A 26,932-nucleotide genomic window follows, 5' to 3' on the forward strand; every position below is an offset into this window, starting at 1 on the left:
AAAGCCAGATCGTCAGATTGGCCGCTCTGCTCTCTGAAACGGTTGTACATATCGATTGCAAAGCTATGTCGCGTGCTGCGGTATGCGGAGACACTAAAAGCACCATAGTAGAACACAGGTGAAGCTTCTAAGTTGATGTAATAGCCAGTAAGAAGTAGTACAATTCAAATTTTAGGTATTCAATATTGAATTTTTAGCTGGCTTTGGTGCCTTGGACATGAGCTAGGACCTTAAGATTCTGCATGAAAGGAGGACTAGCAGCCCTGTTGCACGGGAGAATGTGAAAAGTGTTCATATGTAGTAAAAACCTGAGAAATCGGTCCGTTTTCGTCATTTGTTATCGAATCGACTTAAAGCCAGATCGTCACATTGGCCGCTCTTCTCTCCGAAACACTTGTCCTTATCGTCTGTAAAGCTATGTCGCGTGCTACGGTATGCTGATACACTAAAAGCACCATAGTAGAACACAGATGAAGCTTCTATGTTGATGTAATAGCCAGGAAGAAGTAGTACAATTCAAGTTTTAGGTATCGATTATTGACCTTTTAGCTGGCTTTGGTGCCTTGGACATGAGCTAGGACCTTAACATTCTGCATGAAAATAGGAATAGCAGCCGATTTGCACGGGAGAATGTGAAAAGTGTTCATATGTAGTAAAAACCTGAGAAATCCGTCCGTTTTCGTCATTTGTTATCGAATCGAATTAAAGCCAGATCGTCACATTGGCCGCTCTTCTCTCTGAAACGGTTGTACTTATCGTCTGCAAAGCTATGTCGCGTGCTGCGGTATGCGGAGACACTAAAAGCACCATAGTAGAACACAGATGAAGCTTGTAAGTTGATGTAATAGCCAGTAAGAAGTAGTACAATTCAAGTTTTAGGTATCGGTTATTGACTTTTTACCCTTTTTTGGTGCCTTGGATATCAGCTAGGAAATTAAGATTTTGCATGAAAGGAGGACTAGCAGCCGAGTTGCACGGGAGAATGTGAATAGTGTTCATATGTAGTAAAAACCTGAGACATCCGTCCGTTTTCGTCATTTGTTATCGAATCGACTTAAAGCCAGATCGTCACATTGACCGCTCTTCTCTCTGAAACGCTCGTACTTATCGTCTGCAAAGCTATGTCGCGTGCTGCGGTATGCGGAGACACTAAAAGCACCATAGCAGAACACAGATGAAGCTTCTAAGTTGATGTAATACAAAGGAAGAAGTAGTACAATTCAAGTTTTAGGTATCGATTATTGACTTTTTAGCTGGCTTTGGTGACTTGGACATGAGCTAGGACCTTAAGATTCTGCATGAAAGGAGGACTAGCAGCCGAGTTGCACGGGAAAATGTGAAAAGTGTTCAAATGTAGTAAAAACCTGAGAAATCCGTCCGTTTTCGTCATTTGTTATCGAATCGACTTAAAGCCTGATCGTCACATTGGCCGCTCTTCTCTCTGAAACGGTTGTACTTATCGTCTGCAAAGCTATGTCGCGTGCTGCGGTATGCGGAGACACTAAAAGCACCATAGTAGAACACAGATGAAGCTTCTAAGTTGATGTAATAGCCAGTAAGAAGAAGTACAATTCAAGTTTTAGGTATCGATTATTGACTTTTTAGCTATCTTTGGTGCCTTGCACATGAGCTAGGACCTTAAGATTCTGCATGAACGGAGGATTAGCAGCGGAGTTGCACGGGAGAATGTAAAAAGTGTTCATATGTAGTAAAAACCTGAGAAATCCGTCCGTTTTCGTCATTTGTTATCGAATCAACTTAAAGCTAGATCGTCACATTAGCCGCTCTTCTCTCTGAAACGGTTGTACTTATCGTCTGCAAAGCTATGTCGCGTGCTGCGGTATGCGGAGACACTAAAAGCACCATAGTAGAACACAGATGAAGCTTCTAAGTTGATGTAATACAAAGGAAGATGTAGTACAATTCAAGTTTTAGGTATCGAATATTGACTTTTTAGCTGGCTTTGGTGCCTTGGACATGAGCTAGGACCTTAACATTCTGCATGAAAGGAGGACTAGCAGCCGATTTGCACGAGAGAATGTGAAAAGTCTTCACATGTAGTAAAAACCCGAGAAATCCGTCCGTATTCGTCATTTGTTATCGAATCGACTTAAAGCCAGATCGTCACATTGGCCGCTCTTCTCTCTGAAACGGTTGTACTTATCGACTGCAAAACTATATCGCATGCTGCGGTATGCGGAGACACTAAAAGCACCATAGTAGAACACAGATGAAGCTTCTAAGTTGATGTAATAGCCAGTAAGACGTAGAACAATTAAAGTTTTAGGTATTCAATATTGAATTTTTAGCTGGCTTTGGTGCCTTGGACATGAGCTAGGACCTTAAGATTCTGCATGAAAGGAGGACTAGCATCCGAGTTGCACGGGAGAATGTGAAAAGTGTTCAAATGTAGTAAAAACCTGAGAAATCCGTCCGTTTTCGTCATTTGTTATCGAATCGACTTAAAGCCTGATCGTCACATTGGCCGCTCTTCTCTCTGAAACGGTTGTACTTATCGTCTGCAAAGCTATGTCGCGTGCTGCGGTATGCGGAGACACTAAAAGCACCATAGTAGAACACAGATGAAGCTTCTAAGTTGATGTAATAGCCAGTAAGAAGAAGTACAATTCAAGTTTTAGGTATCGATTATTGACTTTTTAGCTATCTTTGGTGCCTTGCACATGAGCTAGGACCTTAAGATTCTGCATGAACGGAGGATTAGCAGCGGAGTTGCACGGGAGAATGTAAAAAGTGTTCATATGTAGTAAAAACCTGAGAAATCCGTCCGTTTTCGTCATTTGTTATCGAATCAACTTAAAGCTAGATCGTCACATTAGCCGCTCTTCTCTCTGAAACGGTTGTACTTATCGTCTGCAAAGCTATGTCGCGTGCTGCGGTATGCTGAGACACTATGAGCACCATAGTAGAACACAGATGAAGCTTCTAAGTTGATGTAATTTTCAGTAAGAAGTAGTACAATTCAAGTTTTAGGTATTCAATATTGAATTTTTAGCTGGCTTTGGTGCCTTGGACATGAGCTAGGACCTTAAGATTCTGCATGAAAGGAGGACTAGCAGCCCTGTTGCACGGGAGAATGTGAAAAGTGTTCATATGTAGTAAAAACCTGAGAAATCCGTCCGTTTTCGTCATTTGTTATCGAATCGACTTAAAGCCAGATCGTCACATTGGCCGCTCTTCTCTCTGAAACGGTTGTACTTATCGTCTGCAAAGCTATGTCGCGTGCTGCGGTATGCTGAGACACTAAAATCACCATAGTAGAACACAGATGAAGCTTCTAAGTTGATGTAATAGCCAGTAAGAAGTAGTACAATTCAAGTTTTAGGTATCGATTATTGACTTTTTAGCTGGCTTTGGTGCCTTGGACATGAGCTAGGACCTTAACATTCTGCATGAAAGGAGGACTAGCAGCCGATTTGCACGGGAGAATGTGAAAAGTCTTAACATGTAGTAAAAACCCGAGAAATCCGTCCGTTTTCGTCATTTGTTATCGAATCGACTTAAAGCCAGATCGTCAGATTTGCCGCTCTGCTCTCTGAAACGGTTGTACATATCGATTGCAAAGCTATGTCGCGTGCTGCGGTATGCGGAGACACTAAAAGCACCATAGTAGAACACAGGTGAAGCTTCTAAGTTGATGTAATAGCCAGTAAGAAGTAGTACAATTCAAATTTTAGGTATTCAATATTGAATTTTTAGCTGGCTTTGGTGCCTTGGACATGAGCTAGGACCTTAAGATTCTGCATGAAAGGAGGACTAGCAGCCCTGTTGCACGGGAGAATGTGAAAAGTGTTCATATGTAGTAAAAACCTGAGAAATCGGTCCGTTTTCGTCATTTGTTATCGAATCGACTTAAAGCCAGATCGTCACATTGGCCGCTCTTCTCTCCGAAACACTTGTACTTATCGTCTGCAAAGCTATGTCGCGTGCTACGGTATGCTGATACACTAAAAGCACCATAGTAGAACACAGATGAAACTTCTATGTTGATGTAATAGCCAGGAAGAAGTAGTACAATTCAAGTTTTAGGTATCGATTATTGACCTTTTAGCTGGCTTTTGTGCCTTGGACATGAGCTAGGACCTTAACATTCTGCATGAAAATAGGAATAGCAGCCGATTTGCACGGGAGAATGTGAAAAGTGTTCATATGTAGTAAAAACCTGAGAAATCCGTCCGTTTTCGTCATTTGTTATCGAATCGAATTAAAGCCAGATCGTCACATTGGCCGCTCTTCTCTCTGAAACGGTTGTACTTATCGTCTGCAAAGCTATGTCGCGTGCTGCGGTATGCGGAGACACTAAAAGCACCATAGTAGAACACAGATGAAGCTTCTAAGTTGATGTAATAGCCAGTAAGAAGTAGTACAATTCAAGTTTTAGGTATCGATTATTGACTTTTTACAATTCTTTGGTGCCTTGGACATCAGCTAGGAAATTAAGATTTTGCATGAAAGGAGGACTAGCAGCCGAGTTGCACGGGAGAATGTGAATAGTGTTCATATGTAGTAAAAACCTGAGATATCCGTCCGTTTTCGTCATTTGTTATCGAATCGACTTAAAGCCAGATCGTCACATTGACCGCTCTTCTCTCTGAAACGCTCGTAGTTATCGTCTGCAAAGCTATGTCGCGTGCTGCGGTATGCGGAGACACTAAAAGCACCATAGTAGAACACAGGTGAAGCTTCTAAGTTGATGTAATAGCCAGTAAGAAATAGTACAATTCAAATTTTAGGTATTCAATATTGAATTTTTAGCTGGCTTTGGTGCCTTGGACATGAGCTAGGACCTTAAGATTCTGCATGAAAGGAGGACTAGCAGCCCTGTTGCACGGGAGAATGTGAAAAGTGTTCATATGTAGTAAAAACCTGAGAAATCGGTCCGTTTTCGTCATTTGTTATCGAATCGACTTAAAGCCAGATCGTCACATTGGCCGCTCTTCTCTCCGAAACACTTGTACTTATCGTCTGCAAAGCTATGTCGCGTGCTACGGTATGCTGATACACTAAAAGCACCATAGTAGAACACAGATGAAACTTCTATGTTGATGTAATAGCCAGGAAGAAGTAGTACAATTCAAGTTTTAGGTATCGATTATTGACCTTTTAGCTGGCTTTGGTGCCTTGGACATGAGCTAGGACCTTAAGATTCTGCATGAAAGGAGGACTAGCAGCCCTGTTGCACGGGAGAATGTGAAAAGTGTTCATATGTAGTAAAAACCTGAGAAATCGGTCCGTTTTCGTCATTTGTTATCGAATCGACTTAAAGCCAGATCGTCACATTGGCCGCTCTTCACTCGGAAACACTTGTACTTATCGTCTGCAAAGCTATGTCGCGTGCTACGGTATGCTGATACACTAAAAGCACCATAGTAGAACACAGATGAAACTTCTATGTTGATGTAATAGCCAGGAAGAAGTAGTACAATTCAAGTTTTAGGTATCGGTTATTGACTTTTTACCCTTCTTTGGTGCCTTGGATATCAGCTAGGAAATTAAGATTTTGCATGAAAGGAGGACTAGCAGCCGAGTTGCACGGGAGAATGTGAATAGTGTTCATATGTAGTAAAAACCTGAGACATCAGTCCGTTTTCGTCATTTGTTATCGAATCGACTTAAAGCCAGATCGTCACATTGACCGCTCTTCTCTCTGAAACGCTCGTACTTATCGTCTGCAAAGCTATGTCGCGTGCTGCGGTATGCGGAGACACTAAAAGCACCATAGCAGAACACAGATGAAGCTTCTAAGTTGATATAATACAAAGGAAGAAGTAGTACAATTCAAGTTTTAGGTATCGATTATTGACTTTTTAGCTGGCTTTGGTGACTTGGACATGAGCTAGGACCTTAACATTCTGCATGAAAGGAGGACTAGCAGCCGATTTGCACGGGAGAATGTGAAAAGTCTTTACATGTAGTAAAAACCCGAGAAATCCGTCCGTATTCGTCATTTGTTATCGAATCGACTTAAAGCCAGATCGTCACATTGGCCGCTCTTCTCTCTGAAACGGTTGTACTTATCGACTGCAAAACTATGTCGCATGCTGCGGTATGCGGAGACACTAAAAGCACCATAGTAGAACACAGATGAAGCTTCTAAGTTGATGTAATAGCCAGTAAGAAGTAGTACAATTCAAGTTTTAGGTATTGAATATTTAATTTTTAGCTGGCTTTGGTGCCTTGGACATGAGCTAGGACCTTAATATTCTGCATGAAAGGAGGACTAGCATCCGAGTTGCACGGGAGAATGAGAAAAGTGTTCAAATGTAGTAAAAACCTGAGAAATCCGTCCGTTTTCGTCATTTGTTATCGAATCAACTTAAAGCTAGATCGTCACATTGGCCGCTCTTCTCTCTGAAACGGTTGTACTTATCGTCTGCAAAGCTATGTCGCGTGCAACGGTATGCTGAGACACTATGAACATCATAGTAGAACACAGATGAAGCTTCTAAGTTGATGTAATTTTCAGTAAGAAGTAGTACAATTCAAGTTTTAGGTATTCAATATTGAATTTTTAGCTGGCTTTGGTGCCTTGGACATGAGCTAGGACGTTAAGATTCTGCATGAAAGGAGGACTAGCAGCCCTGTTGCACGGGAGAATGTGAAAAGTGTTCATATGTAGTAAAAACCTGAGAAATCCGTCCGTTTTAGTCATTTGTTATCGAATCGACTTAAAGCCAGATCGTCACATTGGCCGCTCTTCTCCCTGAAACGGTTGTACTTATCGTCTGCAAAGCTATGTCGCGTGCTGCGGTATGCTGAGACACTAAAATCACCATAGTAGAACACAGATGAAGCTTCTAAGTTGATGTAATAGCCAGTAAGAAGTAGTACAATTCAAGTTTTAGGTATCGATTATTGACTTTTTAGCTGGCTTTGGTGCCTTGGACATGAGCTAGGACCTTAACATTCTGCATGAAAGGAGGACTAGCAGCCGATTTGCACGGGAGAATGTGAAAAGTCTTAACATGTAGTAAAAACCCGAGAAATCCGTCCGTTTTCGTCATTTGTTATCGAATCGACTTAAAGCCAGATCGTCAGATTGGCCGCTCTGCTCTCTGAAACGGTTGTACATATCGATTGCAAAGCTATGTCGCGTGCTGCGGTATGCGGAGACACTAAAAGCACCATAGTAGAACACAGGTGAAGCTTCTAAGTTGATGTAATAGCCAGTAAGAAGTAGTACAATTCAAATTTTAGGTATTCAATATTGAATTTTTAGCTGGCTTTGGTGCCTTGGACATGAGCTAGGACCTTAAGATTCTGCATGAAAGGAGGACTAGCAGCCCTGTTGCACGGGAGAATGTGAAAAGTGTTCATATGTAGTAAAAACCTGAGAAATCGGTCCGTTTTCGTCATTTGTTATCGAATCGACTTAAAGCCAGATCGTCACATTGGCCGCTCTTCTCTCCGAAACACTTGTACTTATCGTCTGCAAAGCTATGTCGCGTGCTACGGTATGCTGATACACTAAAAGCACCATAGTAGAACACAGATGAAACTTCTATGTTGATGTAATAGCCAGGAAGAAGTAGTACAATTCAAGTTTTAGGTATCGATTATTGACCTTTTAGCTGGCTTTTGTGCATTGGACATGAGCTAGGACCTTAACATTCTGCATGAAAATAGGAATAGCAGCCGATTTGCACGGGAGAATGTGAAAAGTGTTCATATGTAGTAAAAACCTGAGAAATCCGTCCGTTTTCGTCATTTGTTATCGAATCGAATTAAAGCCAGATCGTCACATTGGCCGCTCTTCTCTCTGAAACGGTTGTACTTATCGTCTGCAAAGCTATGTCGCGTGCTGCGGTATGCGGAGACACTAAAAGCACCATAGTAGAACACAGATGAAGCTTCTAAGTTGATGTAATAGCCAGTAAGAAGTAGTACAATTCAAGTTTTAGGTATCGATTATTGACTTTTTACAATTCTTTGGTGCCTTGGACATCAGCTAGGAAATTAAGATTTTGCATGAAAGGAGGACTAGCAGCCGAGTTGCACGGGAGAATATGAATAGTGTTCATATGTAGTAAAAACCTGAGATATCCGTCCGTTTTCGTCATTTGTTATCGAATCGACTTAAAGCCAGATCGTCACATTGACCGCTCTTCTCTCTGAAACGCTCGTAGTTATCGTCTGCAAAGCTATGTCGCGTGCTGCGGTATGCGGAGACACTAAAAGCACCATAGTAGAACACAGGTGAAGCTTCTAAGTTGATGTAATAGCCAGTAAGAAGTAGTACAATTCAAATTTTAGGTATTCAATATTGAATTTTTAGCTGGCTTTGGTGCCTTGGACATGAGCTAGGACCTTAAGATTCTGCATGAAAGGAGGACTAGCAGCCCTGTTGCACGGGAGAATGTGAAAAGTGTTCATATGTAGTAAAAACCTGAGAAATCGGTCCGTTTTCGTCATTTGTTATCGAATCGACTTAAAGCCAGATCGTCACATTGGCCGCTCTTCTCTCCGAAACACTTGTACTTATCGTCTGCAAAGCTATGTCGCGTGCTACGGTATGCTGATACACTAAAAGCACCATAGTAGAACACAGATGAAACTTCTATGTTGATGTAATAGCCAGGAAGAAGTAGTACAATTCAAGTTTTAGGTATCGATTATTGACCTTTTAGCTGGCTTTGGTGCCTTGGACATGAGCTAGGACCTTAAGATTCTGCATGAAAGGAGGACTAGCAGCCCTGTTGCACGGGAGAATGTGAAAAGTGTTCATATGTAGTAAAAACCTGAGAAATCGGTCCGTTTTCGTCATTTGTTATCGAATCGACTTAAAGCCAGATCGTCACATTGGCCGCTCTTCACTCGGAAACACTTGTACTTATCGTCTGCAAAGCTATGTCGCGTGCTACGGTATGCTGATACACTAAAAGCACCATAGTAGAACACAGATGAAACTTCTATGTTGATGTAATAGCCAGGAAGAAGTAGTACAATTCAAGTTTTAGGTATCGGTTATTGACTTTTTACCCTTCTTTGGTGCCTTGGATATCAGCTAGGAAATTAAGATTTTGCATGAAAGGAGGACTAGCAGCCGAGTTGCACGGGAGAATGTGAATAGTGTTCATATGTAGTAAAAACCTGAGACATCAGTCCGTTTTCGTCATTTGTTATCGAATCGACTTAAAGCCAGATCGTCACATTGACCGCTCTTCTCTCTGAAACGCTCGTACTTATCGTCTGCAAAGCTATGTCGCGTGCTGCGGTATGCGGAGACACTAAAAGCACCATAGCAGAACACAGATGAAGCTTCTAAGTTGATATAATACAAAGGAAGAAGTAGTACAATTCAAGTTTTAGGTATCGATTATTGACTTTTTAGCTGGCTTTGGTGACTTGGACATGAGCTAGGACGTTAACATTCTGCATGAAAGGAGGACTAGCAGCCGATTTGCACGGGAGAATGTGAAAAGTCTTTACATGTAGTAAAAACCCGAGAAATCCGTCCGTATTCGTCATTTGTTATCGAATCGACTTAAAGCCAGATCGTCACATTGGCCGCTCTTCTCTCTGAAACGGTTGTACTTATCGACTGCAAAACTATGTCGCATGCTGCGGTATGCGGAGACACTAAAAGCACCATAGTAGAACACAGATGAAGCTTCTAAGTTGATGTAATAGCCAGTAAGAAGTAGTACAATTCAAGTTTTAGGTATTGAATATTTAATTTTTAGCTGGCTTTGGTGCCTTGGACATGAGCTAGGACCTTAATATTCTGCATGAAAGGAGGACTAGCATCCGAGTTGCACGGGAGAATGAGAAAAGTGTTCAAATGTAGTAAAAACCTGAGAAATCCGTCCGTTTTCGTCATTTGTTATCGAATCAACTTAAAGCTAGATCGTCACATTGGCCGCTCTTCTCTCTGAAACGGTTGTACTTATCGTCTGCAAAGCTATGTCGCGTGCAACGGTATGCTGAGACACTATGAACATCATAGTAGAACACAGATGAAGCTTCTAAGTTGATGTAATTTTCAGTAAGAAGTAGTACAATTCAAGTTTTAGGTATTCAATATTGAATTTTTAGCTGGCTTTGGTGCCTTGGACATGAGCTAGGACGTTAAGATTCTGCATGAAAGGAGGACTAGCAGCCCTGTTGCACGGGAGAATGTGAAAAGTGTTCATATGTAGTAAAAACCTGAGAAATCCGTCCGTTTTAGTCATTTGTTATCGAATCGACTTAAAGCCAGATCGTCACATTGGCCGCTCTTCTCCCTGAAACGGTTGTACTTATCGTCTGCAAAGCTATGTCGCGTGCTGCGGTATGCTGAGACACTAAAATCACCATAGTAGAACACAGATGAAGCTTCTAAGTTGATGTAATAGCCAGTAAGAAGTAGTACAATTCAAGTTTTAGGTATCGATTATTGACTTTTTAGCTGGCTTTGGTGCCTTGGACATGAGCTAGGACCTTAACATTCTGCATGAAAGGAGGACTAGCAGCCGATTTGCACGGGAGAATGTGAAAAGTCTTAACATGTAGTAAAAACCCGAGAAATCCGTCCGTTTTCGTCATTTGTTATCGAATCGACTTAAAGCCAGATCGTCACATAGGCCGCTCTTCTCTCTGAAACGGTTGTACTTATCGATTGCAAAGCTATGTCGCGTGCTGCGGTATGCGGAGACACTAAAAGCACCATAGTAGAACACAGATGAAGCTTCTAAGTTGATGTAATAGAAAGTAAGAAGTAGTACAATTCAAATTTTAGGTATTCAATATTGAATTTTTAGCTGGCTTTGGTGCCTTGGACATGAGCTAGGACCTTAAGATTCTGCATGAAAGGAGGACTAGCAGCCCTGTTGCACGGGAGAATGTGAAAAGTGTTCATATGTAGTAAAAACCTGAGAAATCGGTCCGTTTTCGTCATTTGTTATCGAATCGACTTAAAGCCAGATCGTCACATTGGCCGCTCTTCTCTCTGAAACGGTTGTACTTATCGTCTGCAATGCTATGTCGCGTGCTGCGGTATGCTGAGACACTATGAGCACCATAGTAGGACACAGATGAAGCTTCTAAGTTGATGTAATAGCCAGTAAGAAGTAGTAAAATTCAAGTTTTAGGTATCGATTATTGACTTTTTAGCTGGCTTTGGTGCCTTGGACATGAGCTAGGACCTTAAGACTCTGCATGAAAGGAGGACTAGCAGCCGAGTTGCACGGGAGAATGTGAAAAGTGTTCAAATGTAGTAAAAACCTGAGAAATCCGTCCGTTTTCGTCATTTGTTATCGAATCGACTTAAAGCCAGATCGTCACATTGGCCGCTCTTCTCTCTGAAACGCTTGTACTTATCGTCTGCAAAGCTATGTCGCGTGCTGCGGTATGCGGAGACACTAAAAGCACCATAGTAGAACACAGATGAAGCTTCTAAGTTGATGTAATACAAAGGAAGAAGTAGTACAATTCAAGTTTTAGGTATCGATTATTGACTTTTTAGCTGGCTTTGGTGCCTTGGACATGAGCTAGGACCTTAACATTCTGCATGAAAGGAGGACTAGCAGCCGATTTGCACGGGAGAATGTGAAAAGTCTTCACATGTAGTAAAAACTCGAGAAATCCGTCCGTATTCGTCATGTGTTATCGAATCGACTTAAAGCCAGATCGTCACATTGGCCGCTCTTCTCTCTGAAACGGTTGTACTTATCGACTGCAAAACTATGTCGCGTGCTGCGGTATGCGGAGACACTAAAAGCACCATAGTAGAACACAGATGAAGCTTCTAAGTTGATGTAATAGCCAGTAAGAAGTAGTAAAATTCAAGTTTTAGGTATCGATTATTGACTTTTTAGCTGGCTTTGGTGCCTTGGACATGAGCTATGACCTTAAGACTCTGCATGAAAGGAGGACTAGCAGCCGAGTTGCACGGGAGAATGTGAAAAGTGTTCATATGTAGTAAAAACCTGAGAAATCCGTCCGTTTTCGTAATTTGTTATCGAGTCGACTTAAAGCCAGATCGTCACATTGGCCGCTCTTCTCTCTGAAACGGTTGTACTTATCGATTGCAAAGCTATGTCGCGTGCTGCGGTATGCGGAGACACTAAAAGCACCATAGTAGAACACAGATGTAGCTTCTAAGTTGATGTAGTAGTCAGTAAGAAGTAGTACAATTCAAATTTTAGGTATTCAATATTGAATTTTTAGCTGGCTTTGGTGCCTTGGACATGAGCTAGGACCTTAATATTCTGCATGAAAGGAGGACTAGCAGCCCTGTTGCACGGGAGAATGTGAAAAGTGTTCATATGTAGTAAAAACCTGAGAAATCGGTCCGTTTTCGTCATTTGTTATCGAATCGACTTAAAGCCAGATCGTCACATTGGCCGCTCTTCTCTCTGAAACGGTTGTACTTATCGTCTGCAAAGCTATGTCGCGTTCTGCGGTGTGCTGAGACACTATGAGCACCATAGTATAACACAGATGAAGCTTCTAAGTTGATGTAATTTCCAGTAAGAAGTAGTACAATTCAAGTTTTAGGTATTCAATATTGAATTTTTAGATGGCTTTGGTGCTTTGGACATAAGCTAGGACCTTACGATTCTGCATGAAAGGAGGACTAGCATCCGAGTTGCACGGGAGAATGTGAAAAGTGTTCAAATGTAGTAAAAACCTGAGAAATCCGTCCGTTTTCGTCATTTGTTATCGAATCGACTTAAAGCCAGATCGTCACATTGGCCGCTCTTCTCTCTGAAACGCTTGTACTTATCGTCTGCAAAGCTATGTCGCGTTCTGCGGTATGCTGAGACACTATGAGCACCATAGTATAACACAGATGAAGCTTCTAAGTTGATGTAATTTCCAGTAAGAAGTAGTACAATTCAAGTTTTAGGTATTCAATATTGAATTTTTAGCTGGCTTTGGTGCTTTGGACATAAGCTAGGACCTTAATATTCTGCATGAAAGGAGGACTAGCAGCGGAGTTGCACGGGAGAAAATGAAAAGTGTTCATATGTAGTAAAAACCTGAGAAATCCGTCCGTTTTCGTCATTTGTTATCGAATCAACTTAAAGCTAGATCGTCACATTGGCCGCTCTTCTCTATGAAACGGTTGTACTTATCGTCTGCAAAGCTATGTCGCGTGCTGCGGTATGCTGAGACACTATGAGCACCATAGTAGAACACAGATGAAGCTTCTAAGTTGATGTAATTTCCAGTAAGAAGTAGTACAATTCAAGTTTTAGGTATTCAATATTGAATTTTTAGCTGGCTTTGGTGCCTTGGACATGAGCTAGGACCTTAAGATTCTGCATGAAAGGAGGACTAGCAGCCGAGTTGCACGGGAAAATGTGAAAAGTGTTCAAATGTAGTAAAAACCTGAGAAATCCGTCCGTTTTCGTGATTTGTTATCGAATCGACTTAAAGTCAGATCGTCACATTGGCCGCTCTTCTCTCTGAAACGCTCGTAGTTATCGTCTGCAAAGCTATGTCGCGTGCTGCGGTATGCGGAGACACTAAAAGCACCATAGTAGAATACAGATGAAGCTTCTAAGTTGATGTAATACAAAGGAAGAAGTAGTACAATTCAAGTTCTAGGTATCGATTATTGACTTTTTAGCTGGCTTTGGTGCCTTGGACATGAGCTAGGACCTTAAGATTCTGCATGAAAGGAGGACTAGCAGCCGAGTTGCACGGGAAAATGTGAAAAGTGTTCAAATGTAGTAAAAACCTGAAAAATCCGTCCGTTTTCGTGATTTGTTATCGAATCGACTTAAAGTCAGATCGTCACATTGGCCGCTCTTCTCTCTGAAACGCTCGTAGTTATCGTCTGCAAAGCTATGTCGCGTGCTGCGGTATGCGGAGACACTAAAAGCACCATAGTAGAACACAGATGAAGCTTCTAAGTTGATGTAATAGCCAGTAAGAAGTAGTACAATTCAAGTTTTAGGTATTGAATATTGAATTTTTAGCTGGCTTTGGTGCCTTGGACATGCGCTAGAACCTTAATATTCTGCATGAAAGGAGGACTAGCATCCGAGTTGCACGGGAGAATGTGAAAAGTGTTCAAATGTAGTAAAAACCTGAGAAATCCGTCCGTTTTCGTCATTTGTTATCGAATCGACTTAAAGCTAGATCGTCACATTGGCCGCTCTTCTCTCTGAAACGGTTGTACTTATCGTCTGCAAAGCTATGACGCGTGCTGCGGTATGCTGAGACACTATGAGCACCATAGTAGAACACAGATGAAGCTTCTAAGTTGATGTAATTTCCAGTAAGAAGTAGTACAATTCAAGTTTTAGGTATTCAATATTGAATTTTTAGCTGGCTTTGGTGCTTTGGACATGAGCTAGGACCTTAATATTCTGCATGAAAGGAGGACTAGCATCCGAGTTGCACGGGAGAATGTGAAAAGTGTTCAAATGTAGTAAAAACCTGAGAAATCCGTCCGTTTTCGTCATTTGTTATTGAATCGACTTAAAGCCAGATCGTCACATTGGCCGCTCTTCTCTCTGAAACGCTTGTACTTATCGTCTGCAAAACTATGTCGCGTGCTGCGGTATGCTGAGACACTATGAGCACCATCGTAGAACACAGATGAAGCTTCTAAGTTGATGTAATTTCCAGTAAGAAGTAGTACAATTCAAGTTTTAGGTATTCAATATTGAATTTTTAGCTGGCTTTGGTGCCTTGGACATGAGCTACGACCTTAAGATTCTGCATGAAAGGAGGACTAGCAGCCCTGTTGCACGGGAGAATGTGAAAAGTGTTCATATGTAGTAAAAACCTGAGAAATCCGTCCGTTTTCGTCATTTGTTATCGAATCGACTTAAAGCCAGATCGTCACATTGGCCGCTCTTCTCTCTGAAACGCTTGTACTTATCGTCTGCAAAGCTATGTCGCGTGCTGCGGTATGCTGAGACACTATGAGCACCATAGTAGAACACAGATGAAGCTTCTAAGTTGATGTAATTTCCAGTAAGAAGTAGTACAATTCAAGTTTTAGGTATTCAATATTGAATTTTTAGCTGGCTTTGGTGCCTTGGACATGAGCTAGGACCTTAAGATTCTGCATGAAAGGAGGACTAGCAGCCGAGTTGCACGGGAAAATGTGAAAAGTGTTCAAATGTAGTAAAAACCTGAGAAATCCGTCCGTTTTCGTGATTTGTTATCGAATCGACTTAAAGTCAGATCGTCACATTGGCCGCTCTTCTCTCTGAAACGCTCGTAGTTATCGTCTGCAAAGCTATGTCGCGTGCTGCGGTATGCGGAGACACTAAAAGCACCATAGTAGAATACAGATGAAGCTTCTAAGTTGATGTAATACAAAGGAAGAAGTAGTACAATTCAAGTTCTAGGTATCGATTATTGACTTTTTAGCTGGCTTTGGTGCCTTGGACATGAGCTAGGACCTTAAGATTCTGCATGAAAGGAGGACTAGCAGCCGAGTTGCACGGGAAAATGTGAAAAGTGTTCAAATGTAGTAAAAACCTGAGAAATCCGTCCGTTTTCGTGATTTGTTATCGAATCGACTTAAAGTCAGATCGTCACATTGGCCGCTCTTCTCTCTGAAACGCTCGTAGTTATCGTCTGCAAAGCTATGTCGCGTGCTGCGGTATGCGGAGACACTAAAAGCACCATAGTAGAACACAGATGAAGCTTCTAAGTTGATGTAATAGCCAGTAAGAAGTAGTACAATTCAAGTTTTAGGTATTGAATATTGAATTTTTAGCTGGCTTTGGTGCCTTGGACATGCGCTAGAACCTTAATATTCTGCATGAAAGGAGGACTAGCATCCGAGGTGCACGGGAGAATGTGAAAAGTGTTCAAATGTAGTAAAAACCTGAGAAATCCGTCCGTTTTCGTCATTTGTTATCGAATCGACTTAAAGCTAGATCGTCACATTGGCCGCTCTTCTCTCTGAAACGGTTGTACTTATCGTCTGCAAAGCTATGACGCGTGCTGCGGTATGCTGAGACACTATGAGCACCATAGTAGAACACAGATGAAGCTTCTAAGTTGATGTAATTTCCAGTAAGAAGTAGTACAATTCAAGTTTTAGGTATTCAATATTGAATTTTTAGCTGGCTTTGGTGCTTTGGACATGAGCTAGGACCTTAATATTCTGCATGAAAGGAGGACTAGCATCCGAGTTGCACGGGAGAATGTGAAAAGTGTTCAAATGTAGTAAAAACCTGAGAAATCCGTCCGTTTTCGTCATTTGTTATTGAATCGACTTAAAGCCAGATCGTCACATTGGCCGCTCTTCTCTCTGAAACGGTTGTACTTATCGTCTGCAAAGCTATGTCGCGTGCTGCGGTATGCGGAGACACTAATATCACCATAGTAGAACACAGATGAAGCTTCTAAGTTGATGTAATAGCCAGTAAGAAGTAGTACAATTCAAGTTTTAGGTATCGATTATTGACTTTTTAGCTGGCATTGGTGCTTTGGACATGAGCTAAGACCTTAATATTCTGCATGAAAGGAGGACTAGCAGCCGATTTGCACGGGAGAATGTGAAAAGTCTTCACATGTAGTAAAAACCCGAGAAATCCGTCCGTTTTCGTCATTTGTTATCGAATCGACTTAAAGCCAGATCGTCACATTGGCCGCTCTTCTCTCTGAAACGGTTGTACTTATCGATTGCAAAGCTATGTCGCGTGCTGCGGTATGCGGAGACACTAAAAGCACCATAGTAGAACACAGATGAAGCTTCTAAGTTGATGTAATAGCCAGAAAGAAGTAGTACAATTCAAGTTTTAGGTATTCAATATTGAATTTTTAGCTGGCTTTGGTGCCTTGGACATGAGCTAGGACCTTAAGATTCTGCATGAAAGGAGGACTAGCAGCCCTGTTGCACGGGAGAATGTGAAAAGTGTTCATATGTAGTAAAAACCTGAGAAATCTGTCCGTTTTCGTCATTTGTTATCGAATCGACGTAAAGCCAGATCGTCACATTGGCCGCTCTTCTCTCTGAAACACTTGTACTTATCGTCTGCAAAGCTATGTCGCGTGCTGTGGTATGCGGAGACACTTAAAGCACCATAGTAGAACACAGATCAAGCTTCTAAGTTGATGTAATAGCCAGTAAGAAGTAGTAAAATTGAAGTTTTAGGTATTCAATATTGAATTTTTAGCTGGCCTTGGTGCCTTGGACACGAGCTAGGACCTTAAGATTCTGCATGAAAGGAGGATTAGCCGCGGAGTTGCACGGGAGTATGTGAAAAGTGTTCATATGTAGTAAAAACCTGAGGAATCCGTCCGCTTTCGTCATTTGTTATCGAATCGACTTAAAGCCAGATCGTCACATTGGCCGCTCTTCTCTCTGAAACGGTTGTACTTCTCGTCTGCAAAGCTATGTCGCGTGCTGCGGTATGCGGAGACAGTGAAAGCACCATAGTAGAACACAGATGAAGCTTCTAAGTTGATGTAATAGCCGGGAAGAAGTAGTACAATTCAAGTTTTAGGTATCGATTATTGACTTTTTAGCTGGCTTTGGTGCCTTGGACATGAGCTAGGACCTTAAGATTCTGCATGAAAGGAGGACTAGCAGCCGAGTTGCACTTGAGAATGTGAAAAGTGTTCATATGTAGTAAAAACCTGAGACATCCTTCCGTTTTCGTCATTTGTTATCGAATCGACTTAAAGCCAGATCGTCACATTGGCCGCTCTTATCTCTGAAACGATTGTACTTATCGTCTGCAAAGCTATGTCGCGTGCTGCGGTATGCGGAGACACTAAAAGCACCATAGTAGAACACAGATGAAGCTGCTAAGTTGATGTAATAGCCAGTAAGAAGTAGTACAATTCAAGTTTTAGGTCTCGATTATTGACTTCTTAGCTGCTTTGGTGCCTTGGACATGAGCTACGACCTTAAGATTCTGCATGAAAGGAGGACTAGCATCCGAGGTGAACAGGAGAATGTGAAAAGTGTTCATATGTAGTAAAAACCTGAGAAATCCGTCCGTTTTCGTCATTTGTTATCGAATCGATTTCAAGCTAGATCGTCACATTGGCCGCTCTTCTCTCTGAAAAATTTGTACATATCGTCAGCAAAGCTATGTCGCGTGCTGCGGTATGCGGAAACACTAAAAGCACCATAGTAGAACACAGATGAAGCTTCTAAGTTGATGTAATAGCCAGTAAGAAGTAGTACAATTCAAGTTTTAGGTATCGATTATTGACTTTTTAGCTGGCTTTGGTGCCTTGGACATGAGCTAGGACCTTAAGATTCTGCATGAAAGGAGGATTAGCAGCGGAGTTGCACGGGAGAATGTGAAAAGTGTTCATATGTAGTAAAAACCTGTGACATCCGTCCGTTTTCGTCATTTGTTATCGAATCGACTTAAAGCCAGATCGTCACATTGGCCGCTCTTCTCTCTGAAACGCTTGTACTTATCGTCTGCAAAGCTATGTCGCGTGCTGCGGTATGCGGAGACAGTAAAAGCACCATAGTAGAACACAGATGAAGCTTCTAAGTTGATGTAATAGCCAGTAAGATATAGTACAATTCAAGATTTAGGTATCGATTATTGACTTTTTAGCTGGCATTGGTGCCTTGGACATGAGCTAGGACCTAAAGATTCTGCATGAAAGGAGGACTAGCAGCCGTGTTGCACGGGAGAATGTGAAAAGTGTTCATATGTAGTAAAAACCTGAGAAATCCGTCCGTTTTCGTCATTTGTTATCGAATCGACTTAAAGCCAGATCGTCACATTGGCCGCTCTTCTCTCTGAAACGGTTGTACTTATCGTCTGCAAAGCTATGTCGCGTGCTGCGGTATGCGGAGACACTAAAATCACCATAGTAGAACACAGATGAAGCTTCTAAGTTGATGTAATAGCCAGTAAGAAGTAGTACAATTCAACTTTTAGGTATCAATTACTGACTTTTTAGCTGACTTTGGTGCCTTGGACATGAGCTAGGACCTTAACATTCTGCATGAAAGGAGGACTAGCAGCCGATTTGCACGGGAGAATGTGAAAAGTCTTCACATGTAGTAAAAACCCGAGAAATCCGTCCGTTTTCGTCATTTGTTATCGAATCGACTTAAAGCCAGATCGTCACATTGGCCGCTCTTCTCTCTGAAACGGTTGTACTTATCGTCTGCAAAGGTATGTCGCGTGCTGCGGTATGCGGAGACACTAAAAGCACCATAGTAGAACACAGATGAAGCTTCTAAGTTGATGTAATAGCCAGTAAGATATAGTACAATTCAAGTTTTAGGTATCGAATATTTACTTTTTAGCTAGCTTTGGTGCCTTGGACTTGAGCTAGGACCTTAACATTCTGCATAAAAGGAGGACGAGCAGCCGAGTTGCACGGGAGAATGTGAAAAGTGTTCATATGTAGTAAAAACCTGAGAAATCGGTCCGTTTTCGTCTTTTGTTATCGAATCGACATAAAGCCAGATCGTCACATTAGCCGCACTTCTGTCTGAAACGGTTACATTTATCGTCTGCAAAGCTATATCTCGTGCTGCGGTATGCGGTGACACTAAAAGCACCATCGTAGAACACAGATGAAGCTTCTAAGTTGATGTAATAGCCAGTAAGAAGTAGTACAATTCAAGTTTTAGGTATCGATTATTGACTTTTTAGCTGGCTTTGGTGCCTTGGACATGAGCTAGGTCCTTAAGATTCTGCATGAAAGGAGGATTAGCAGCGGAGTTGGACGGGAGAATATGAAAAGTGTTCATATGTGGTAAAAACCTAGACATCCGTCCGTTTTCGTCATTTTATATCGAATCGACTTAAAGCCAGATCGTCACATTGGCCGCTCTTCTCTCTGAAACGGTTGTACTTATCGTCTGCAAAGCTATGTCGCGTGCTGCGGTATGCTGAGGCACTATGAGCACCATAGTAGAACACAGATGAAGCTTCTAAGTTGATGTAATTTCCAGTAAGAAGTAGTACAATTCAAGTTTTAGGTATTCAATATTGAATTTTTAGCTGGCTTTGGTGCTTTGGACATGAGCTAGGACCTTAATATTCTGCATGAAAGGAGGACTAGCATCCGAGTTGCACGGGGGAATGTGAAAAGTGTTCAAATGTAGTAAAAACCTGAGAAATCCGTCCGTTTTCGTCATTTGTTATTGAATCGACTTAAAGCCAGATCGTCACATTGGCCGCTCTTCTCTCTGAAACGCTTGTACTTATCGTCTGCAAAGCTATGTCGCGTGCTGCGGTATGCTGAGACACTATGAGCACCATAGTAGAACACAGATGAAGCTGCTAAGTTGATGTAATTTCCAGTAAGAAGTAGTACAATTCAAGTTTTAGGTATTCAATATTGAATTTTTAGCTGGCTTTGGTGCCTTGGACATGAGCTAGGACCTTAAGATTCTGCATGAAAGGAGGACTAGCAGCCCTGTTGCACGGGAGAATGTGAAAAGTGTTCATACGTAGTAAAAACCTGAGAAATCCGTCCGTTTTCGTCATTTGTTATCGAATCGACTTAAAGCCAGATCGTCTCATTGGCCGCTCTTCTCTCTGAAACGGTTGTACTTATCGTCTGAAAGCTATGTCGCGTGCTGCGGTATGCGGAGACACTAAAATCACCATAGTAGAACACAGATGAAGCTTCTAAGTTGATGTAATAGCCAGTAAGAAGTAGTACAATTCAAGTTTTAGGTATCGATTATTGACTTTTTAGCTGGCATTGGTGCTTTGGACATGAGCTAAGACCTTAACATTCTGCATGAAAGGAGGACTAGCAGCCGATTTGCACGGGAGAATGTGAAAAGTCTTCACATGTAGTAAAAACCCGAGAAATCCGTCCGTTTTCGTCATTTGTTATCGAATCGACTTAAAGCCAGATCGTCACATTGGCCGCTCTTCTCTCTGAAACGGTTGTACTTATCGATTGCAAAGCTATGTCGCGTGCTGCGGTATGCGGAGACACTAAAAGCACCATAGTAGAACACAGATGAAGCTTCTAAGTTGATGTAATAGCCAGAAAGAAGTAGTACAATTCAAGTTTTAGGTATTGAATATTGACTTTTTAGCGGGCTTTGGTGCCTTGGACATGAGCTAGGACCTTAAGATTCTGCATGAAAGGAGGACTAGCAGCCCTGTTGCACGGGAGAATGTGAAAAGTGTTCATATGTAGTAAAAACCTGAGATATCTGTCCGTTTTCGTCATTTGTTATCGAATCGACGTAAAGCCAGATCGTCACATTGGCCGCTCTTCTCTCTGAAACACTTGTACCTATCGTCTGCAAAGCTATGTCGCGTGCTGTGGTATGCGGAGACACTAAAAGCACCATAGTAGAACACAGATGAAGCTTCTAAGTTGATGTAATAGCCAGTAAGAAGTAGTACAATTCAAGTTTTAGGTATCGATTATTGACTTTTTTGCTGGCTTTGGTGCCTTGGACATGAGCTAGGACCTTAACGTTCTGCATGAAAGGAGGACTAGCAGCCGATTTGCACGGGAGAATGTGAAAAGTCTTCACATGTAGTAAAAACCCGAGAAATCCGTCCGTTTTCGTCATTTGTTATCGAATCGACTTAAAGCCAGATCGTCACATTGGCCGCTTTTGTCTCTGAAACGGTGGTACTTATCGTCTGCAAAGCTATGTCGCGTGCTGCGGTATGCTGAGACACTAAAAGCACCATAGTAGAACACAGATCAAGCTTCTAAGTTGATGTAATAGCCAGTAAGAAGTAGTACAATTCAAGTTTTAGGTATTCAATATTGAATTTTTAGCTGGCCTTGGTGCCTTGGACATGAGCTAGGACCTTAAGATTCTGCATGAAAGGAGGATTAGCCGCGGAGTTGCACGGGAGAATATGAAAAGTGTTCATATGTAGTAAAAACCTGAGGAATCCGTCCGTTTTCGTCATTTGTTATCGAATCGACTTAAAGCCAGATCGTCACATTGGCCGCTCTTCTCTCTGAAACGGTTGTACTTCTCGTCTGCAAAGCTATGTCGCGTGCTGCGGTATGCGGAGACAGTAAAAGCACCATAGTAGAACACAGATGAAGCTTCTAAGTTGATGTAATAGCCAGTAAGAAGTAGTACAATTCAAGTTTTAGGTATCGATTATTGACTTTTTAGCTGGCTTTGGTGCCTTGGACATGAGCTAGGACCTTACGATTCTGCATGAAAGGAGGATTAGCAGCGGAGTTGCACGGGAGAATGTGAAAAGTGTTCATATGTAGTAAAAACCTGTGACATCCGTCCGTTTTCGTCATTTGTTATCGAATCGACTTAAAGCCAGATCGTCACATTGGCCTCTCTTCTCTCTGAAACGGTTGTACTTATCGTCTGCAAAGCTATGTCGCGTGCTGCGGTATGCGGAGACAGTAAAAGCACCATAGTAGAACACAGATGAAGCTTCTAAGTTGATGTAATAGCCAGTAAGATATAGTACAATTCAAGATTTAGGTATCGATTATTGACTTTTTAGCTGGCATTGGTGCCTTGGACATGAGCTAGGTCCTAAAGATTCTGCATGAAAGGAGGACTAGCAGCCGTGTTGCACGGGAGAATGTGAAAAGTGTTCATATGTAGTAAAAACCTGAGAAATCCGTCCGTTTTCGTCATTTGTTATCGAATCGACTTAAAGCCAGATCGTCACATTGGCCGCTCTTCTCTCTGAAACGGTTGTACTTATCGTCTGCAAAGCTATGTCGCGTGCTGCGGTATGCGGAGACACTAAAATCACCATAGTAGAACACAGATGAAGCTTCTAAGTTGATGTAATAGCCAGTAAGAAGTAGTACAATTCAACTTTTAGGTATCAATTACTGACTTTTTAGCTGACTTTGGTGCCTTGGACATGAGCTAGGACCTTAACATTCTGCATGAAAGGAGGACTAGCAGCCGATTTGCACGGGAGAATGTGAAAAGTCTTCACATGTAGTAAAAACCCGAGAAATCCGTCCGTTTTCGTCATTTGTTATCGAATCGACTTAAAGCCAGATCGTCACATTAGCCGCTCTTCTCTCTGAAACGGTTGTACTTATCGTCTGCAAAGCTATGTCGCGTGCTGCGGTATGTGGAGACACTAAAATCACCATAGTAGAACACAGATGAAGCTTCTAAGTTGATGTAATAGCCAGTAAGAAGTAGTACAATTCAAGTTTTAGGTATCGATTATTGACTTTTTAGCTATCTTTGGTGCCTTGGACATGAGCTAGGACCTTAAGATTCTCCATGAACGGAGGATTAGCAGCGGAGTTGCACGGGAGAATGTGAAAGGTGTTCATATGTAGTAAAAACCTGAGACACCCGTCCGTTTTCGTCATTTGTTATCGAATCGACTTAAAGCCAGATCGTCACATTGGCCGCTCTTTTCTCTGAAACGGTGGTACTTATCGTCTGCAAAGCTATGACGCGTGCTGCGGTATGCTGAGACACTAAAAGCACCATAGTAGAACACAGATCAAGCTTCTAAGTTGATGTAATAGCCAGTAAGAAGTAGTACAATTCAAGTTTTAGGTATTGATTATTGAATTTTTAGCTGGCTTTGGTGCCTTGGACATGAGCTAGGACCTTAATATTCTGCATGAAAGGAGGACTAGCAGCCGAGTTGCACGGGAGAATGTGAAAAGTCTTCAAATGTAGTAAAAACCTGAGAAATACGTCCGTTTTCGTCATTTGTTATCGAATCGACTTAAAGCCAGATCGTCACATTGGCCGCTCTTCTCTCTGAAACGGTTGTACTTCTCGTCTGCAAAGCTATGTCGCGTGCTGCGGTATGCGGAGACATTGAAATCACCATAGTAGAACACAGATGAAGCATCTAAGTTGATGTAATAGCCAGTAAGAAGTAGTCCAATTCAAGTTTTAGGTATCGATTATTGACTTTTTAGCTGGCTTTGGTGACTTGGACATGAGATAGGACCTTAAGATTCTGCATGAAAGGAGGACTAGCAGCCGAGTTGCCCAGGAGAATGTGAAAAGTGTTCATATGTAAAAAAATACCTGAGAAATCCGTCCGTTTTCGTCATTTGTTATCGAATCGACTTAAAGCCAGATCGTCACATTGGCCGCTCTTCTCTCTGAAACGGTTGTACTTATCGTCTGCAAAGCTATGTCGCGTGCTGCGGTATGCGGAGACACTAAAAGCACCATAGTAGAACACAGATGAAGCTTCTAAGTTGATGTAATAGCCAGTAAGATATAGTACAATTCAAGTTTTAGGTATCGATTATTTACTTTTTAGCTGGCTTTGGTGCCTTGGACTAGAGCTAGGACCTTAACATTCTGCATAAAAGGAGGACGAGCAGCCGAGTTGCACGGAAGAATGTGAAAAGTGTTCATATGTAGTTATAACCTGCGAAATCCGTCCGTTTTCGTCATTTGTTATCGAATCGACATAAAGCCAGATCGTCACATTAGCCGCACTTCTGTCTGAAACGGTTACATTTATCGTCTGCAAAGCTATATCTCGTGCTGCGGTATGCGGAGACACTAAAAGCACCATCGTAGAACACAGATGAAGCTTCTAAGTTGATGTAATAGCCAGTAAGAAGTAGTACAATTCAAGTTTTAGGTATCGATTATTGACTTTTTAGCAGGCGTTGGTGCCTTGGACATGAGCTAGGTCCTTAAGATTCTGCATGAAAGGAGGATTAGCAGCGGAGTTGGACGGGAGAATAAGAAAAGTGTTCATATGTGGTAAAAACCTAGACATCCGTCCGTTTTCGTCATTTTATATCGAATCGACTTAAAGCCAGATCGTCACATTGGCCGCTCTTCTCTCTGAAACGGTTGTACTTATCGTCTGCAAAGCTATGTCGCGTGCTGCGGTATGCTGATACACTAAAAGCACCATAGTAGAACACAGATGAAGCTTCTAAGTTGATGTAATAGCCAGTAAGAAGTAGTAAAATTCGAGTTTTAGTTGTTGAATATTGAATTTTTTGCTGGATTTTGTGCCTTGGACATGGGCTAGGACCTTAATATTCAGCATGAAAGGAGGACTAGCAGCCGAGTTGCACGGGAGAATGTGAAAAGTGTTCAATTGTAGTAAAAACCTGAGAAATCCGTCCGTTTTCGTCATTTGTTATCGAATCGACTTAAAGCCAGATCGTCACATTGGCCGCTCTTCTCTCTGAAACACTTGTACTTATCGTCTGCAAAGCTATGTCGCGTGCTGCGGTATGCTGAGACACTAAAAGCACCATAGTAGAACACAGATCAAGCTTCTAAGTTGATGTAATAGCCAGTAAGAAGTAATACAATTCGAGTTTTAGGTATTGAATATTGAATTTTTAGCTGGATTTTGTGCCTTGGACATTAACCGGGAACTTAAGATTTTGCATGAAGGAGGACTAGCAGCCGAGTTGCACTGGAGAATGTGAAAAGTGTTCATATGTAGTAAAAACCCGAGAAATCCTTCCATTTTCGTCATTTGTTATCGAATCGACTTAAAGCCAGATCGTCACATTGGCTGCTCTTCTCTCTGAAACGGTTGTACTTATCGATTGCAATGCTATGTCGCGTGCTGCGATATGCGGAGACACTAAAAGCACCATAGTAGAACACAGATGAAGCTTCTAAGTTGATGTAATAGCCAGTAAAAAGTAGTACAATTCAAGTTTTAGCTATCGGTTATTGACATTTTACCCTTCTTTGGTGCCTTGGACACGAGCTAGGAACTTAAGATTTTGCATGAAGGAGGACTAGCAGCCGAGTTGCACGGGGGAATGTGAAAAGTGTTCATATGCAGTAAAAACCCGAGAAATCCTACCATTTTCGTCATTTGTTATCGAATCGACTTAAAGCCAGATCGTCAAATTTTCCGATCTTCTCTCTGAAACGCTTGTACTTTTCGTCTGCAAAGCTATGTCGCGTGCTGCGGTATGCGGAGACACTAAAAGCACCGTAGTAGAACACAGATGAAGCTTCTAAGTTGATGTAATACCCAGTAAGACGTAGTACAATTCAAGTTTTAGGTATCGATTATTGATCTTTAGCAGGCTTTGGTGCTTTGGACATGAGCTAGGACCTTAACATTCAGCATGAAAGGAGGACTAGCAGCCGAGTTGCACGGGAGAATGTGAAAAGTGTTCATATGTAGTAAAAACCTGAGAAATCGGTCCGTTTTCGTCATTTGTTATCGAATCGCCTTAAAGCCAGATCGCCACATTGGCCGCTCTTCTCTCTGAAACGGTTGTACTTATCGATTGCAAAGCTATGTCGCGTGCTGTGGTATGCGGAGACACTAAAAGCACCATAGTAGAACACAGATGGAGCTTCTAAGTTGATGTTATAGCCAGTAAGAAGTAGTACAATTCAAGTTTTAGGTATCGATTATTGACGTTTTAGCTGGCTTTGTTGCCTTGGACATAAGCTAGGACCTTATGATTCTGCATGAAAGGAGGACTAGCATCCGAGTTGCACGGGAGAATGAGAAAAGTGTTCATATGTAGTAAAAACCTGAGAAATCCGTCCGCTTTCGTCATTTGTTATCGAATCTACTTAAAGCCAGATCGTCACATTGGCCGCTCTTCTCTCTGAAACGGTTGTACTTAACGTCTACAAAGCTTTGTCGCGTGCTGCGATATGCGGAGACACTAAAAGCACCATAGTAGAACACAGATGAAGCTTCTAAGTTGATGTAATAGCCAGTAAGAAGTAATCCAATTCAAGTTTTAGGTATCGATTATTGACTTTTTAGCTGGATTTGGTGCCTTGGACATGAGCTAGGACCTTAAGATTCTGCGTAAAAGGCGGACTAGCAGCCCAGTTGCACGGGAGAATGAGAAAAGTGTTCATAAGTAGTAAAAACCTTTGAAATCCGTCCGCTTTCGTCATTTGTTATCGAATCTACTTAAAGCAAGATCGTCACATTGGCCGCTCTTCTCTCTGAAACGGTTGTACTTTTCGTCTACAAAGCTATGTCGCGTGCTGCGATATGCGGAGACACTAAAAGCACCATAGTAGAACACAGATGAAGCTTCTAAGTTGATGTAATAGCCAGTAAGAAGTAGTACAAATGAAGTTTTAGGTATCGATTAT

This window comes from Schistocerca gregaria, chromosome 9 (assembly GCF_023897955.1).
Source record: "Schistocerca gregaria isolate iqSchGreg1 chromosome 9, iqSchGreg1.2, whole genome shotgun sequence".
Classification (NCBI taxonomy): Eukaryota; Metazoa; Arthropoda; class Insecta; order Orthoptera; family Acrididae; genus Schistocerca; species Schistocerca gregaria.